At 22.2% G+C, this 18,338-nt stretch overlaps 2 long non-coding RNA genes across 2 annotated transcripts; both read right to left on the reverse strand.

Annotated features, from left to right (window-relative positions):
* Positions 1 to 9,538: 9,538 nt before the first annotated feature.
* LOC127083408 (uncharacterized) lies at positions 9,539 to 9,977 on the reverse strand. Its single transcript, XR_007788411.1, has 2 exons — positions 9,905 to 9,977; positions 9,539 to 9,723 (listed from the first exon to the last, which is right to left on the reverse strand). It is a non-coding gene; the product is annotated as an uncharacterized LOC127083408 (long non-coding RNA).
* A 4,016-nt stretch (positions 9,978 to 13,993) lies between these two features.
* LOC127083347 (uncharacterized) lies at positions 13,994 to 14,443 on the reverse strand. Its single transcript, XR_007788401.1, has 2 exons — positions 14,359 to 14,443; positions 13,994 to 14,178 (listed from the first exon to the last, which is right to left on the reverse strand). It is a non-coding gene; the product is annotated as an uncharacterized LOC127083347 (long non-coding RNA).
* Between the last annotated feature and the right edge of the window lie 3,895 nt (positions 14,444 to 18,338).

The following is an 18,338-nucleotide window of genomic DNA, read 5'->3' on the forward strand; positions in this document are numbered from 1 at the left end:
CCATTGTGTTTAATAACATGAGATTGAGAACATCAGTCTAACTTATTAATGAAATAATTATATATTAATAAAAATATATTATTTTCACTATATTTGATCAAATAATTTGAAGATATTTTATTATAATCCAAACCACTTGATCAAATAATTTGATGAGATTTTATTATAATTAAACACCAATATTAGCTTTTAATTATTATTTTACACAAAAACACGGATGTCATTTGAATTTTTCTTATTATTAACTATTGCTAAAATATACGGTCATTAGATAACAATGTTTTGATAATTTAAAAAAAAATAATAATGTCATACATTAAAAAAAAAATTTATTATATTTCCTCAGTCTCAATAAACAAAATTCCGCACTTTTTTTTTAAAGGAATAAATATTTTGTCATGTGAAGTTTATGTATGGTAGATTATTTTTATAAGTTACTCATGTTATATTTTCATTATTTTATAACTATAATTATAAAATCCATAACAACTATTATTAAATAATTTGTAAATACATTAATTTAATATAAGTTTAGTGTTGAAAATTATTAAATTTTTATTCCAATTAATAAGTAGAAATTATAAAATTAAAGTTTTGAAATGAAATTACATTATTGATACTTCAAAAAAATTATGTAAATTCAGATGGAGTGTTTGTAGATAAATGTATTCAAAGAAACAACGAAAATGTTTATTTTATATTCAAACTTTCCAAATTGCAACAACATTCACCCCCTAAACACGAGCCACCTTTTGGTTTGCCCAATGATGCTTTACAAAAATGGTCACACTGTTCTGGTGCAGTTGGACAAAAATTTGATGCGAAGCATAATTTCCGTTTGCTCCTGAAACTATCATTTCAATTACATTAGAAATATATATAAATTGTGTTCATAAGATTGTGTTTTCTAAACAAAAACATATTCCTTTTAGTATACTCGATAGTATCCTACCATCCAAATGCTTTAATAAAAACATAACAATGAATATGAAGCAATAAAAATTGAGTTTTATAATTAGATTATTACCGGCAACCATGCCTGAAGCAATGCAAATGATCAAATGGTTAAAATGAGAGTCTTGTAGGATGCCATTTTGTTTTTAATGTTGAAGTAAGCATGTTGCAAATGCCTATTTATAAAGAGACTTTGGGATTAAGTTAGAACAATAGTTTCAAGAAGTGAGCCAAGGACATATTTAATTATGAATACGATATTATCCCGATTTTAAAAATTCTATCTTTTAATTTAAATCTTTTAATTTATTTTTATGCTTTTTTTTAAATCGACCCAATGAATAATACATAAAATTTCCAAATATTATTTTATTTATATAACTTCTCAAATATTAACTATTTTTGGGATAGATTTAAATTTTTATTAATACCCAATAATGATGGGGACATATTATTGTTCAGAATTAAACACCATGTCAATATACAAGTTTTATACGACATAACCTATTAAATTCCTGTGTAAAAAAGCCATTGAAATGTCAACTTTAATATGTTTTAATAACATCTCTTTAGTAGTAAAACATTTTTTAGTCATTTATTAAATTGTCACAATATTAAACAGTTACGAAACTCAAAATAAAAAACATGATAATTTATTTCTCAATATGTTTTAAGAGTCAAATTTTATTTTCCAATTGCTTTATTTAGATCCCATAATTAATCTACAAATGCAGGAGAATTTAGTCTATATAATATGTTTATTACATCTTTTGGCCACAATGTCTTCCCCAACCAATGGTACAAATAAAAATATAATTTTTTGTGAATAGTTATAAAATATTATTTATATTTTCTATATTATGTGGTTACAACGTCTTTCATATCCAACCGTAAAAATTAGAAACAAACTTTTTAAGTTGTCAAAAATCTAACAAAACACTGTTGGAAGATTTAACTAATTAATTATTTTTTAACAACTAATTTTAACTTATTTTATAAAAATTTAATGATTCAATCTATAAAGGAATTGTATTTGATATTTTTTTTTTATATATCATTATAGTGTTAATTTTAAATAGATGGAAACATATTTCAAATAGAAAATAGTCATGCTTTTTAAATAGTAATGTGTAAGATATTATCAGAACGAAATGATCTTCTATTTAACATATAAAATATAAATAAAAAATATATATATATATATATATATATATATATAATATATATATTATATATATATATATATATATATATAATTCAGAATAAAAATATTTACCTTATTTGATTAATAATTTTTCTATATTTTCTGTAACTTAAACAAAAATATTAACTTTTAAGTATTATTTTGATAAAAAAATATGGGCAACACTTAAGTTTTTCTCTGTTATATGAATATTGATAAAATAAGAGAAAAAATATACTCCAAAGTTAAAAAACCATCATTTGATAATTTTATATAAATATTAAAAAAATATATTAAAACTTATTTTTCTACTATTTTTCATAAACTAATATCTTGGCCTAAACCATTGGTTTAAAATCCAATCACTTTTTTCTTAATAAAAAACTTTTCTTAAACTCATAAAGCCCATTATTGTTAAAAGTAATGTATTGTCTACTAATAAATATTCTTTTATTTATGAAAAATATTTTAAAATTATTTTTTACAAAACCTAACGATTTCTTCTATCAATGAATTGTATTTCCTTAATTACTTCTTGTTGTGCCATTTTGGAAATTTTAACTACACGGCAATATATTTCAAATGAGAAATCTTATCTTTTATTTCAACGTTATTGTGTTTAATATTAAGAGGATAAGAACATAAGACTAACTTATAGAATAAATTAATATATATTAATTTGAAATAAATTTTGTACATTATATTTTATCAAATAATTTGTTGATCAAATAAATTAGTTTCATACATATGAATATACAAATTTTATGTGACATATCCTATTAAATGCCAACTTTTATAGGTTCATCAATGTTTTAAAAATCGAACCGGTGAAATTCCTGGTTTAAGGTTCAATGAATTCAACCGGTTAAACATACAGTTGAACTGTTTATTAAATAAACTAATATTCATAGATATGTCACACATAATCATAGGTTCACAACTTAATAAAAGAAATATTTCAAAAATAAATTACAAACTTAATACGACAATGTCAATAGCATATATAATAACACAACATAGTTGCACAGTTCATTTCATCTTCATTTAAGAATAATTTGAACAAATTAAAAAGTTATAATAAAATAACTTAAGCTAATTCAAACCAAAATTAAAATAATAGAAGATAATAACTAAAATAAAGTTCAAATAACTAAGAATAGCTAAATCAAATAAGATAAAATACCAAAAATAAAGAATACAATAAACTAAATTAAATTAAAAAAATCGAGTTGAACTACGACAAACAAGTTAAAGTTGACAACAACAAACAATATTGAATTAAACGGAAATTAACATTATGCAGGACATCGTGACTATGTTTGAAAAAGACAGCGTGATGATGATGGAGTGTAGTTGAAAGAAAAACTATAACGATGTGACCAAACTTAGAAGTTTGTATGGATGTAAAAAATGTAATTCTTTTTTGTGATTGGGGAATGCGTGTTAAGTTTTAATATTGACATATTAATTTTTAAAGTGTTTTTTAACAAAATGGTCAATTTGATGTATTTTTCTGAACCAGACGGTATAACAAAACCAACTTCGGTTATTTGGTTCGAATGGTTTTGGACGGTTCAATCTAGTTTTTGCAATTTTATTCCGGTTTTGACCCACTAGCGGTTTTAAAAGGTTGACCCAACCAGATTCATCGCTGGTTCCCGGACCAACCGATTGAACCGACCGGTTCGATCTTGTTTTTAAAACATTTGGTTCAAAAAAATTATTTTGATACATATAAACATACAAATTGTATACAACATATCCTATTAAACTCCAACTTTTATAGATTCAATTAAGATCTCTTTTATTAGTGACGATTAATAATGTCAAATATTTTCACAACTCTTGATTTAAAATATTATAACTCTCTTTCTAGATTTCTTTTTAAAAGAAATTTAAAATTTAAAATTACTTTCTGTAGAACCCATAATTCTTCTTCAAGTGCAGATCATATAATCTGGATAATATTTTTATTTCATAAAATATCTTTCATAATCAATGTTACAGAATAAAATAAAAATATTTACAGATGGCTTTTAGGTAGTATTTTAATAAAAATATTGGCAACACATAGGTTTTGCTCTAATTCTACACATCTGTAAAAAATAACCTATAAAAACTACTCGAAAGTTAAAACAAATTATTTAATAATCTACTACATATGTAAATTGGAGTATTTTCTAGGTAATAAATATTAAGTTACTCTCTAACAATTTATATTTAAATTATTTTCATTAAACTTGAATAATTCAATCTATACATTAATTGTGTCTCCTAAAATATTTTGTGTTGTTCCATTGTGTTTAATAACATGAGATTGAGAACATCAGTCTAACTTATTAATGAAATAATTATATATTAATTAAAAATATATTATTTTCACTATATTTGATCAAATAATTTGAAGATATTTTATTATAATCCAAACCACTTGATAAAATAATTTGATGAGATTTTATTATAATTTAAACACCAATATTAGCTTTTAATTATTATTTTTACAAAAACAACGGATGTCATTTGAATTTCTTATTATTAACTATTGCTAAAATATACGGTCATTAGATAACAATGTTTTTGATAAATTTAAAAAAAAATAATAAATGTCATACATTAAAAAAAAATTTAATTATATTTCCTCAGTCTCAATAAAAACAAAATTCCGCACTTTTTTCTTTAAAGGAATATAAATATTTTGTCATGTGAAGTTTATGTATGGTAGATTATTTTTATAAGTTACTCATGTTATATTTTTCATTATTTTTATAACTATAATTATAAAATCCATAACAACTATTAATTAAATAATTTGTAAATACATTAATTTAATATAAGTTTAGTGTTGAAAATTATTAAATTTTTATTCCAATTAATAAGTAGAAATTATAAAATTAAATATTTAAAATGAAATTACATTATTGATACTTCAAAAAAAAATTATGTAAATTTCAGATGGAGTGTTTGTAGATAAATGTATTCAAAGAAACAACGAAAATGTTTATTTTATATTCAAACTTTCCAAATTGCAACAACATTCACCCCCTAAACACGAGCCACCTTTTGGTTTGCCCAATGATGCTTTACAAAAATGGTCACACTGTTCTGGTGAAGTTGGACAAAAATTTGATGCGAAGCATAATTTTCCGTTTGCTCCTGAAACTATCATTTCAATTACATTAGAAATAATATATAAAATTGTGTTCATAAGATTGTGTTTTCTTAAACAAAAACATATTCCTTTTAGTATACTCGATAGTATCCTACCATCCAAATGCTTTAAAAAAACATAACAATGAATATGAAGCAATAAAAATTGAGTTTTATAATTAGATTATTACCGGCAACCATGCCTGAAGCAATGCAAATGATCAAAATGGTTAAAATGAGAGTCTTGTAGGATGCCATTTTGTTTTTTAATGTTGAAGTAAGCATGTTGCAAATGCCTATTTATAAGGACTTTGGGAATTAAGTTAGAACAATAGTTTCAAGAAGTGAGCCAAAGGACATAATTTAATTATGAAATACGATATTATCCCGATTTTAAAAATTCTATCTTTTAATTTATTTTTTGCTTTTTTTAAATCGACCCAATGAATAATACATAAAATTTCCAAATATTATTTTATTTATATAACTTCTCAAATATTAAACTATTTTTGGGATAGATTTAAATTTTTATTAATACCCAATAATGATGGGGACATATTATTGTTCAGAATTAAACACCATGTCAATATACAAGTTTTATACGACATAACCTATTAAATTCCTGTGTAAAAAAGCCATTGAAATGTCAACTTTAATATGTTTTAATAACATCTCTTTTAGTAGTAAAACATTTTTTAGTCATTTATTAAATTGTCACAAATATTAAACAGTTACGAAACTCAAAATAAAAAAACATGATAATTTTATTTCTCAATATGTTTTAAGAGTCAAATTTTATTTTCCAAATTGCTTTATTTAGATCCCATAATTAATCTACAAATGCAGAGAATTTAGTCTATATAATATGTTTATTACATCTTTTGGCTACAATGTCTTCCCCAACCAATGGTACAAATAAAAATATAATTTTTTTGTGAATAGTTATAAAATATTATTTATATTTTCTATATTATGTGGTTACAACGTCTTTCATATCCAACCGTAAAAATTAGAAACAAAACTTTTTAAGTTGTCCAAAATCTAACAAAACACTGTTGGAAGATTTAACTAATTAATTATTTTTTAACAACTAATTTTAACTTATTTTATAAAAATTTAATGATTCAATCTATAAAGGAATTGTATTTGATATTTTTTTATATATCATTATTGTTAATTTTAAATAGATGGAAACATATTTCAAATAGAAAATAGTCATGCTTTTTAAATAGTAATGTGTAAGATATTATCAGAACGAAAGTGATCTTCTATTTAACATATAAAATAAATAAAAAATATATATATATATATATATATATATATATATATATATATATATATAGTAATTCAGAATAAATAATTTTTACCTTATTTGATTAATAATTTTTCTATATTTTCTGTAACTTAAACAAAAATATTAACTTTTAAGTATTATTTTGATAAAAAATATTGGGCAACACTTAAGTTTTTCTCTGTTATATGAATATTGATAAAATAAGAGAAAAAATATACTCCAAAGTTAAAAAACCATCATTTGATATTCTTATTAATAAATATTAAAAAAAATATATTAAAACTTATTTTTCTACTATTTTTCCATAAACTAATATCTTGGCCTAAACCATTGGTTTAAAATCCAATCACTTTTTTCTTAATAAAAAAACTTTTCTTAAACTCATAAAGCCCATTATTGTTAAAAGTAATGTATTGTCTACTAATAAATATTCTTTTATTTATGAAAAATATTTTTAAAATTATTTTTTACAAAACCTAACGATTTCTTCTATCAATGAATTGTATTTCCTTAATTACTTCTTGTTGTGCCATTTTGGAAATTTTAACTACATGGCAATATATTTCAAATGAGAAATCTTATCTTTTATTTCAACGTTATTGTGTTTAATATTAAGAGGATAAGAACATAAGACTAACTTATAGAATAAATTAATATATATTAATTTGAAATAAATTTTGTACATTATATTTTATCAAATAATTTGTTGATCAAATAAATTAGTTTCATACATATGAATATACAAATTTTATGTGACATATCCTATTAAATGCCAACTTTTATAGGTTCATCAATGTTTTAAAAATCGAACCGGTGAAATTCCTGGTTTAAGGTTCAATGAATTCAACCGGTTAAACATACAGTTGAACTGTTTATTAAATAAACTAATATTCATAGATATGTCACACATAATCATAGGTTCACAACTTAATAAAAGAAATATTTCAAAAATAAATTACAAACTTAATACGACAATGTCAATAGCATATATAATAACACAACATAGTTGCACAGTTCATTTCATCTTCATTTAAGAATAATTTGAACAAATTAAAAAGTTATAATAAAATAACTTAAGCTAATTCAAACCAAAATTAAAATAATAGAAGATAATAACTAAAATAAAGTTCAAATAACTAAGAATAGCTAAATCAAATAAGATAAAATACCAAAAATAAAGAATACAATAAACTAAATTAAATTAAAAAAATCGAGTTGAACTACGACAAACAAGTTAAAGTTGACAACAACAAACAATATTGAATTAAACGGAAATTAACATTATGCAGGACATCGTGACTATGTTTGAAAAAGACAGCGTGATGATGATGGAGTGTAGTTGAAAGAAAAACTATAACGATGTGACCAAACTTAGAAGTTTGTATGGATGTAAAAAATGTAATTCTTTTTTGTGATTGGGGAATGCGTGTTAAGTTTTAATATTGACATATTAATTTTTAAAGTGTTTTTTTAACAAAATGGTCAATTTGATGTATTTTTCTGAACCAGACGGTATAACAAAACCAACTTCGGTTATTTGGTTCGAATGGTTTTGGACGGTTCAATCTAGTTTTTGCAATTTTATTCCGGTTTTGACCCACTAGCGGTTTTAAAAGGTTGACCCAACCAGATTCATCGCTGGTTCCCGGACCAACCGATTGAACCGACCGGTTCGATCTTGTTTTTAAAACATTTGGTTCAAAAAAATTATTTTGATACATATAAACATACAAATTGTATACAACATATCCTATTAAACTCAACTTTTATAGATTCAATTAAGATCTCTTTTATTAGTGACGATTAATAATGTCAAATATTTTCACAACTCTTGATTTTAAAATATTATAACTCTCTTTCTAGATTTCTTTTTAAAAGAAATTTAAAATTTAAAATTACTTTCTGTAGAACCCATAATTCTTCTTCAAGTGCAGATCATATAATCTGGATAATATTTTTATTTCATAAAATATCTTTCATAATCAATGTTACAGAATAAAATAAAAATATTTACAGATGGCTTTTAGGTAGTATTTTAATAAAAATATTGGCAACACATAGGTTTTGCTCTAATTCTACACATCTGTAAAAAATAACCTATAAAAACTACTCGAAAGTTAAAACAAATTATTTAATAATCTACTACATATGTAAATTGGAGTATTTTCTAGGTAATAAATATTAAGTTACTCTCTAACAATTTATATTTAAATTATTTTCATTAAACTTGAATAATTCAATCTATACATTAATTGTGTCTCCTAAAATATTTTGTGTTGTTCCATTGTGTTTAATAACATGAGATTGAGAACATCAGTCTAACTTATTAATGAAATAATTATATATTAATTAAAAATATATTATTTTCACTATATTTGATCAAATAATTTGAAGATATTTTATTATAATCCAAACCACTTGATAAAATAATTTGATGAGATTTTATTATAATTTAAACACCAATATTAGCTTTTAATTATTATTTTTACAAAAACAACGGATGTCATTTGAATTTCTTATTATTAACTATTGCTAAAATATAAGGTCATTAGATAACAATGTTTTTGATAAATTTAAAAAAATAATAATAAATGTCATACATTAAAAAAAATTTAATTATATTTCCTCAGTCTCAATAAAAACAAAATTCCGCACTTTTTTCTTTAAAGGAATATAAATATTTTGTCATGTGAAGTTTATGTATGGTAGATTATTTTTATAAGTTACTCATGTTATATTTTTCATTATTTTTATAACTATAATTATAAAATCCATAACAACTATTAATTAAATAATTTGTAAATACATTAATTTAATATAAGTTTAGTGTTGAAAATTATTAAATTTTTATTCCAATTAATAAGTAGAAATTATAAAATTAAATATTTGAAATGAAATTACATTATTGATACTTCAAAAAAAATTATGTAAATTTCAGATGGAGTGTTTGTAGATAAATGTATTCAAAGAAACAACGTAAATGTTTATTTTATATTCAAACTTTCCAAATTGCAACAACATTCACCCCCTAAACACGAGCCACCTTTTGGTTTGCCCAATGATGCTTTACAAAAATGGTCACACTGTTCTGGTGAAGTTGGACAAAAATTTGATGCGAAGCATAATTTTCCGTTTGCTCCTGAAACTATCATTTCAATTACATTAGAAATAATATATAAAATTGTGTTCATAAGATTGTGTTTTCTTAAACAAAAACATATTCCTTTTAGTATACTCGATAGTATCCTACCATCCAAATGCTTTAATAAAAAACATAACAATGAATATGAAGCAATAAAAATTGAGTTTTATAATTAGATTATTACCGGCAACCATGCCTGAAGCAATGCAAATGATCAAAATGGTTAAAATGAGAGTCTTGTAGGATGCCATTTTGTTTTTTAATGTTGAAGTAAGCATGTTGCAAATGCCTATTTATAAGGACTTTGGGAATTAAGTTAGAACAATAGTTTCAAGAAGTGAGCCAAAGGACATAATTTAATTATGAAATACGATATTATCCCGATTTTAAAAATTCTATCTTTTAATTTATTTTTTGCTTTTTTTAAATCGACCCAATGAATAATACATAAAATTTCCAAATATTATTTTATTTATATAACTTCTCAAATATTAAACTATTTTTGGGATAGATTTAAATTTTTATTAATACCCAATAATGATGGGGACATATTATTGTTCAGAATTAAACACCATGTCAATATACAAGTTTTATACGACATAACCTATTAAATTCCTGTGTAAAAAAGCCATTGAAATGTCAACTTTAATATGTTTTAATAACATCTCTTTTAGTAGTAAAACATTTTTTAGTCATTTATTAAATTGTCACAAATATTAAACAGTTACGAAACTCAAAATAAAAAAACATGATAATTTTATTTCTCAATATGTTTTAAGAGTCAAATTTTATTTTCCAAATTGCTTTATTTAGATCCCATAATTAATCTACAAATGCAGAGAATTTAGTCTATATAATATGTTTATTACATCTTTTGACTACAATGTCTTCCCCAACCAATGGTACAAATAAAAATATAATTTTTTTGTGAATAGTTATAAAAATTATTTATATTTTCTATATTATGTGGTTACAACGTCTTTCATATCCAACCGTAAAAATTAGAAACAAAACTTTTTAAGTTGTCCAAAAATCTAACAAAACACTGTTGGAAGATTTAACTAATTAATTATTTTTTAACAACTAATTTTAACTTATTTTATAAAAATTTAATGATTCAATCTATAAAGGAATTGTATTTGATATTTTTTTTATATATCATTATTGTTAATTTTAAATAGATGGAAACATATTTCAAATAGAAAATAGTCATGCTTTTTAAATAGTAATGTGTAAGATATTATCAGAACGAAAGTGATCTTCTATTTAACATATATATAAATATATATATATATATATATATATATATATATATATATATATATATATATATATATATATATATATATATATATATATATATATAATTCAGAATAAATAATTTTACCTTATTTGATTAATAATTTTTCTATATTTTCTGTAACTTAAACAAAAATATTAACTTTTAAGTATTATTTTGATAAAAAATATTGGGCAACACTTAAGTTTTTCTCTGTTATATGAATATTGATAAAATAAGAGAAAAAATATACTCCAAAGTTAAAAAACCATCATTTGATATTCTTATTAATAAATATTAAAAAAAATATATTAAAACTTATTTTTCTACTATTTTTCCATAAACTAATATCTTGGCCTAAACCATTGGTTTAAAATCCAATCACTTTTTTCTTAATAAAAAAACTTTTCTTAAACTCATAAAGCCCATTATTGTTAAAAGTAATGTATTGTCTACTAATAAATATTCTTTTATTTATGAAAAATATTTTTAAAATTATTTTTTACAAAACCTAACGATTTCTTCTATCAATGAATTGTATTTCCTTAATTACTTCTTGTTGTGCCATTTTGGAAATTTTAACTACATGGCAATATATTTCAAATGAGAAATCTTATCTTTTATTTCAACGTTATTGTGTTTAATATTAAGAGGATAAGAACATAAGACTAACTTATAGAATAAATTAATATATATTAATTTGAAATAAATTTTGTACATTATATTTTATCAAATAATTTGTTGATCAAATAAATTAGTTTCATACATATGAATATACAAATTTTATGTGACATATCCTATTAAATGCCAACTTTTATAGGTTCATCAATGTTTTAAAAATCGAACCGGTGAAATTCCTGGTTTAAGGTTCAATGAATTCAACCGGTTAAACATACAGTTGAACTGTTTATTAAATAAACTAATATTCATAGATATGTCACACATAATCATAGGTTCACAACTTAATAAAAGAAATATTTCAAAAATAAATTACAAACTTAATACGACAATGTCAATAGCATATATAATAACACAACATAGTTGCACAGTTCATTTCATCTTCATTTAAGAATAATTTGAACAAATTAAAAAGTTATAATAAAATAACTTAAGCTAATTCAAACCAAAATTAAAATAATAGAAGATAATAACTAAAATAAAGTTCAAATAACTAAGAATAGCTAAATCAAATAAGATAAAATACCAAAAATAAAGAATACAATAAACTAAATTAAATTAAAAAAATCGAGTTGAACTACGACAAACAAGTTAAAGTTGACAACAACAAACAATATTGAATTAAACGGAAATTAACATTATGCAGGACATCGTGACTATGTTTGAAAAAGACAGCGTGATGATGATGAAGTGTAGTTGAAAGAAAAACTATAACGATGTGACCAAACTTAGAAGTTTGTATGGATGTAAAAAATGTAATTCTTTTTTGTGATTGGGGAATGCGTGTTAAGTTTTAATATTGACATATTAATTTTTAAAGTGTTTTTTAACAAAATGGTCAATTTGATGTATTTTTCTGAACCAGACGGTATAACAAAACCAACTTCGGTTATTTGGTTCGAATGGTTTTGGACGGTTCAATCTAGTTTTTGCAATTTTATTCCGGTTTTGACCCACTAGCGGTTTTAAAAGGTTGACCCAACCAGATTCATCGCTGGTTCCCGGACCAACCGATTGAACCGACCGGTTCGATCTTGTTTTTAAAACATTTGGTTCAAAAAAATTATTTTGATACATATAAACATACAAATTGTATACAACATATCCTATTAAACTCCAACTTTTATAGATTCAATTAAGATCTCTTTTATTAGTGACGATTAATAATGTCAAATATTTTCACAACTCTTGATTTTAAAATATTATAACTCTCTTTCTAGATTTCTTTTTAAAAGAAATTTAAAATTTAAAATTACTTTCTGTAGAACCCATAATTCTTCTTCAAGTGCAGATCATATAATCTGGATAATATTTTTATTTCATAAAATATCTTTCATAATCAATGTTACAGAATAAAATAAAAATATTTACAGATGGCTTTTAGGTAGTATTTTAATAAAAATATTGGCAACACATAGGTTTTGCTCTAATTCTTACACATCTGTAAAAAATAACCTATAAAAACTACTCGAAAGTTAAAACAAATTATTTAATAATCTACTACATATGTAAATTGGAGTATTTTCTAGGTAATAAATATTAAGTTACTCTCTAACAATTTATATTTAAATTATTTTCATTAAACTTGAATAATTCAATCTATACATTAATTGTGTCTCCTAAAATATTTTGTGTTGTTCCATTGTGTTTAATAACATGAGATTGAGAACATCAGTCTAACTTATTAATGAAATAATTATATATTAATTAAAAATATATTATTTTCACTATATTTGATCAAATAATTTGAAGATATTTTATTATAATCCAAACCACTTGATAAAATAATTTGATGAGATTTTATTATAATTTAAACACCAATATTAGCTTTTAATTATTATTTTTACAAAAACAACGGATGTCATTTGAATTTCTTATTATTAACTATTGCTAAAATATAAGGTCATTAGATAACAATGTTTTTGATAAATTTAAAAAAAATAATAAATGTCATACATTAAAAAAAATTTAATTATATTTCCTCAGTCTCAATAAAAACAAAATTCCGCACTTTTTTCTTTAAAGGAATATAAATATTTTGTCATGTGAAGTTTATGTATGGTAGATTATTTTTATAAGTTACTCATGTTATATTTTTCATTATTTTTATAACTATAATTATAAAATCCATAACAACTATTAATTAAATAATTTGTAAATACATTAATTTAATATAAGTTTAGTGTTGAAAATTATTAAATTTTTATTCCAATTAATAAGTAGAAATTATAAAATTAAATATTTGAAATGAAATTACATTATTGATACTTCAAAAAAAATTATGTAAATTTCAGATGGAGTGTTTGTAGATAAATGTATTCAAAGAAACAACGTAAATGTTTATTTTATATTCAAACTTTCCAAATTGCAACAACATTCACCCCCTAAACACGAGCCACCTTTTGGTTTGCCCAATGATGCTTTACAAAAATGGTCACACTGTTCTGGTGAAGTTGGACAAAAATTTGATGCGAAGCATAATTTTCCGTTTGCTCCTGAAACTATCATTTCAATTACATTAGAAATAATATATAAAATTGTGTTCATAAGATTGTGTTTTCTTAAACAAAAACATATTCCTTTTAGTATACTCGATAGTATCCTACCATCCAAATGCTTTAATAAAAACATAACAATGAATATGAAGCAATAAAAATTGAGTTTTATAATTAGATTATTACCGGCAACCATGCCTGAAGCAATGCAAATGATCAAAATGGTTAAAATGAGAGTCTTGTAGGATGCCATTTTGTTTTTTAATGTTGAAGTAAGCATGTTGCAAATGCCTATTTATAAGGACTTTGGGAATTAAGTTAGAACAATAGTTTCAAGAAGTGAGCCAAAGGACATAATTTAATTATGAAATACGATATTATCCCGATTTTAAAAATTCTATCTTTTAATTTATTTTTTGCTTTTTTTAAATCGACCCAATGAATAATACATAAAATTTCCAAATATTATTTTATTTATATAACTTCTCAAATATTAAACTATTTTTGGGATAGATTTAAATTTTTATTAATACCCAATAATGATGGGGACATATTATTGTTCAGAATTAAACACCATGTCAATATACAAGTTTTATACGACATAACCTATTAAATTCCTGTGTAAAAAAGCCATTGAAATGTCAACTTTAATATGTTTTAATAACATCTCTTTTAGTAGTAAAACATTTTTTAGTCATTTATTAAATTGTCACAAATATTAAACAGTTACGAAACTCAAAATAAAAAAACATGATAATTTTATTTCTCAATATGTTTTAAGAGTCAAATTTTATTTTCCAAATTGCTTTATTTAGATCCCATAATTAATCTACAAATGCAGAGAATTTAGTCTATATAATATGTTTATTACATCTTTTGACTACAATGTCTTCCCCAACCAATGGTACAAATAAAAATATAATTTTTTTGTGAATAGTTATAAAAAATTATTTATATTTTCTATATTATGTGGTTACAACGTCTTTCATATCCAACCGTAAAAATTAGAAACAAAACTTTTTAAGTTGTCCAAAAATCTAACAAAACACTGTTGGAAGATTTAACTAATTAATTATTTTTTAACAACTAATTTTAACTTATTTTATAAAAATTTAATGATTCAATCTATAAAGGAATTGTATTTGATATTTTTTTTATATATCATTATTGTTAATTTTAAATAGATGGAAACATATTTCAAATAGAAAATAGTCATGCTTTTTAAATAGTAATGTGTAAGATATTATCAGAACGAAAGTGATCTTCTATTTAACATATATATATATATATATATATATATATATATATATATATATATATATATATATATAGTAATTCAGAATAAATAATTTTTATTTGATTAATAATTTTTCTATATTTTCTGTAACTTAAACAAAAATATTAACTTTTAAGTATTATTTTGATAAAAAAATATTGGGCAACACTTAAGTTTTTCTCTGTTATATGAATATTGATAAAATAAGAGAAAAAATATACTCCAAAGTTAAAAAACCATCATTTGATATTCTTATTAATAAATATTAAAAAAAATATATTAAAACTTATTTTTCTACTATTTTTCCATAAACTAATATCTTGGCCTAAACCATTGGTTTAAAATCCAATCACTTTTATCTTAATAAAAAAACTTTTCTTAAACTCATAAAGCCCATTATTGTTAAAAGTAATGTATTGTCTACTAATAAATATTCTTTTATTTATGAAAAATATTTTTAAAATTATTTTTTACAAAACCTAACGATTTCTTCTATCAATGAATTGTATTTCCTTAATTACTTCTTGTTGTGCCATTTTGGAAATTTTAACTACATGGCAATATATTTCAAATGAGAAATCTTATCTTTTATTTCAACGTTATTGTGTTTAATATTAAGAGGATAAGAACATAAGACTAACTTATAGAATAAATTAATATATATTAATTTGAAATAAATTTTGTACATTATATTTTATCAAATAATTTGTTGATCAAATAAATTAGTTTCATACATATGAATATACAAATTTTATGTGACATATCCTATTAAATGCCAACTTTTATAGGTTCATCAATGTTTTAAAAATCGAACCGGTGAAATTCCTGGTTTAAGGTTCAATGAATTCAACCGGTTAAACATACAGTTGAACTGTTTATTAAATAAACTAATATTCATAGATATGTCACACATAATCATAGGTTCACAACTTAATAAAAGAAATATTTCAAAAATAAATTACAAACTTAATACGACAATGTCAATAGCATATATAATAACACAACATAGTTGCACAGTTCATTTCATCTTCATTTAAGAATAATTTGAACAAATTAAAAAGTTATAATAAAATAACTTAAGCTAATTCAAACCAAAATTAAAATAATAGAAGATAATAACTAAAATAAAGTTCAAATAACTAAGAATAGCTAAATCAAATAAGATAAAATACCAAAAATAAAGAATACAATAAACTAAATTAAATTAAAAAAATCGAGTTGAACTACGACAAACAAGTTAAAGTTGACAACAACAAACAATATTGAATTAAACGGAAATTAACATTATGCAGGACATCGTGACTATGTTTGAAAAAGACAGCGTGATGATGATGAAGTGTAGTTGAAAGAAAAACTATAACGATGTGACCAAACTTAGAAGTTTGTATGGATGTAAAAAATGTAATTCTTTTTTGTGATTGGGGAATGCGTGTTAAGTTTTAATATTGACATATTAATTTTTAAAGTGTTTTTTAACAAAATGGTCAATTTGATGTATTTTTCTGAACCAGACGGTATAACAAAACCAACTTCGGTTATTTGGTTCGAATGGTTTTGGACGGTTCAATCTAGTTTTTGCAATTTTATTCCGGTTTTGACCCACTAGCGGTTTTAAAAGGTTGACCCAACCAGATTCATCGCTGGTTCCCGGACCAACCGATTGAACCGACCGGTTCGATCTTGTTTTTAAAACATTTGGTTCAAAAAAATTATTTTGATACATATAAACATACAAATTGTATACAACATATCCTATTAAACTCCAACTTTTATAGATTCAATTAAGATCTCTTTTATTAGTGACGATTAATAATGTCAAATATTTTCACAACTCTTGATTTTAAAATATTATAACTCTCTTTCTAGATTTCTTTTTAAAAGAAATTTAAAATTTAAAATTACTTTCTGTAGAACCCATAATTCTTCTTCAAGTGCAGATCATATAATCTGGATAATATTTTTATTTCATAAAATATCTTTCATAATCAATGTTACAGAATAAAATAAAAATATTTACAGATGGCTTTTAGGTAGTATTTTAATAAAAATATTGGCAACACATAGGTTTTGCTCTAATTCTTACACATCTGTAAAAAATAACCTATAAAAACTACTCGAAAGTTAAAACAAATTATTTAATAATCTACTACATATGTAAATTGGAGTATTTTCTAGGTAATAAATATTAAGTTACTCTCTAACAATTTATATTTAAATTATTTTCATTAAACTTGAATAATTCAATCTATACATTAATTGTGTCTCCTAAAATATTTTGTGTTGTTCCATTGTGTTTAATAACATGAGATTGAGAACATCAGTCTAACTTATTAATGAAATAATTATATATTAATTAAAAATATATTATTTTCACTATATTTGATCAAATAATTTGAAGATATTTTATTATAATCCAAACCACTTGATAAAATAATTTGATGAGATTTTATTATAATTTAAACACCAATATTAGCTTTTAATTATTATTTTTACAAAAACAACGGATGTCATTTGAATTTCTTATTATTAACTATTGCTAAAATATAAGGTCATTAGATAACAATGTTTTTGATAAATTTAAAAAAATAATAATAAATGTCATACATTAAAAAAAATTTAATTATATTTCCTCAGTCTCAATAAAAACAAAATTCCGCACTTTTTTCTTTAAAGGAATATAAATATTGTCATGTGAATTTTTTGTATGGTAGATTATTTTTATAAGTTACTCATGTTATATTTTTCATTATTTTTATAACTATAATTATAAAATCCATAACAACTATTAATTAAATAATTTGTAAATACATTAATTTAATATAAGTTTAGTGTTGAAAATTATTAAATTTTTATTCCAATTAATAAGTAGAAATTATAAAATTAAATATTT

The sequence above is a fragment of the Lathyrus oleraceus genome, chromosome 1 (genome assembly GCF_024323335.1).
Source record: "Lathyrus oleraceus cultivar Zhongwan6 chromosome 1, CAAS_Psat_ZW6_1.0, whole genome shotgun sequence".
Classification (NCBI taxonomy): Eukaryota; Viridiplantae; Streptophyta; class Magnoliopsida; order Fabales; family Fabaceae; genus Lathyrus; species Lathyrus oleraceus.